General features: G+C 39.1%; 1 pseudogene; it reads right to left on the bottom strand.

The window, feature by feature from the left end:
- Positions 1-237: 237 nt before the first annotated feature.
- On the bottom strand, positions 238-338 carry LOC127805379 (small nucleolar RNA R71; annotated as a pseudogene).
- Between the last annotated feature and the right edge of the window lie 1,863 nt (positions 339-2,201).

Here is a 2,201-nt window from a genome sequence, read left to right on the forward strand (position 1 = left end):
TTTTATGGAATGAGCAAGGAAAATCCACACTATCACTTGTCTCGGTTTCTTGAATATTATGGGAATTTCAAGTATCAAGGAATTAATGAAGAGGCACTCAAGATGCACCTTTTCCCTCACACTTTGAAGGATAGGGCTCGAGAGTGGTTAGACTCATTACCACCGGGTAGTATTACTACATGGACAGATTTGGTATAGAAGTTCACACTCAAATACTTCCCACCGGCCAAGATTAACAAACTTAAGCATGAGATTTTTTAGCAAGCTGAGTCTGAAAACTTTCATGAGGCATGGGAGAGGTTCAAGGAGCTTTTGAGAAAGTGTCCGAGTCATAGCTTCCCACTACCAGCTCAAAATTATTTTTTCTATGCTGGACTCACTCCTCAAAGTCGCTCTGCAATTGATTCCACAACAGGAGGATCTATTCGAAATAAATCAGCCGGGGAGCTTCACGACCTTTTTGAGACAATGAGTGAGCAGTTAGTCATGTGGCCAGATAGAAGCTCACATAAAAGAGTAGCTGGAGTGCATGAAGTGGATGTTAACACGTTGATGTTGGGCAAGATTGATGCACTATCAAAGCAGATGGAAGCCTTAAAGTATACTTCGAATGTTAATATGGTGCAAGGATCACTTCCCATATGTGTAACTTGTGGAGTAACTCATCCATCGCCTGAATGTCCGTTGCTCATAAATCCACCATTCACGGAGCAAGTTGCTTATGTTCAAAATTTCCAACGTCAACAAAATTTCTCAAGGCAGCAAAATAACCCATTCTCACAAACATACAATATGGGTTGGAGGAATCATCCTAATTTCTCTTATGGTAATACTCAGAACATCCAAAATCCACCAAGACAAGGGCTACCACAAGGGGAAAAAGGAGGATGGGAAGAAGCGGTTTCAAAGGTTCAAGAATGAAGTGACCTGACCGACGCAGCTATTAAGAATATTGAAAATCAGATTGGGCAACTAGCAAAAATGCTAACAGAGAGACAACCGGGCACATGGCCAAGTAATATAGAAGTTAACCCAAATGAGCAAGTAAATGCAATCACAACAAGGAGTGGGGTGCAACTACCAGAAATTCATGTTAAAAGGCCAGGTGTGGTAAAAGAAAATGGTATTGTTCAGGAGACAACGGATCAACTTGAAATGCCTGAAGTAGTAGCTGAACAAGAGAAGGTAATTCCACCGCCGGTTAAGCCATATGTTCCTCCAATTCCATTCCCTCAGAGGTTGCGCAAACACAAACTGGATAAGCAATTTGAGAAGTTCCTCGAGGTATTCAAGAAGCTTCACATAAACATCTCATTTGTTGATGCCTTAGCTCAAATGCCCAGCTATGCAAAATTTATGAAAGAAATTTTATCAAATAAGAGAAAGTTGGAGGAGCATGAAACTGTTATGCTAATAGAGGAGAGCAGCGCTATATTGAAAAACAAACTACCACCGAAACTTAAAAATCCAGGGAGTTTTACTATTCCTTGTACTATTGGTAGTTTATTATTTGAACGAGCTCTATGTGATTTGGGTGCTAGTATAAATCTAATGCCTTACTCTATTTTCAGGAAGCTTAGATTAAAAGAACCAACACCCAACCACTGTTTCTCTTCAATTGGCTGATAGAAGTATCAAATATCCGAGGGGAGTAGTGGAGAACGTTTTGGTAAAAGTGGATAAATTTATTTTTCCTGTTGACTTCTTTGTTCTGGACATCAAAGAAGATTATGATATGCCTTTAATTTTAGGGAGACCTTTTCTTGCCACAACGAGAGCTTTGATTGATGTCCAGAAAGGAACACTTAGCCTTAGAATTTATGATGAGACGGTTACGTTTAATGTATTTAAGGCTATGAAATATTCTAGTGGCAATGAAAAAGAAGTCTTAATGAGAGATGGCATTGTTGATTTAGTAGAGAGACCTAATGACCTTAAAGAAAATTGCATTGCTAACTCTTTTGATGAGTAGGAGCAAAGTTTGGATGCCAAGAACAAAGTTATGGTCGTGGGTTCTTTGGGAGAGAAGCAAAAATATTGTCCATCCAAAAGAGACAAATTGTGTTCTTTGGATGTTTCTTCTTCTTCAAAAGCCAAGCCACCAAGTCATGAAAAGGAAAAGTTGGTAAGGGTGTTGAGGGAGCAAAAGAAGGGAATTGGATTGAAAGTTGCTAATATTCAAGAAATAAGTTCATTAAATA

Source organism: Diospyros lotus, chromosome 6, assembly GCF_014633365.1.
Source record: "Diospyros lotus cultivar Yz01 chromosome 6, ASM1463336v1, whole genome shotgun sequence".
Lineage (NCBI taxonomy): Eukaryota > Viridiplantae > Streptophyta > Magnoliopsida > Ericales > Ebenaceae > Diospyros > Diospyros lotus.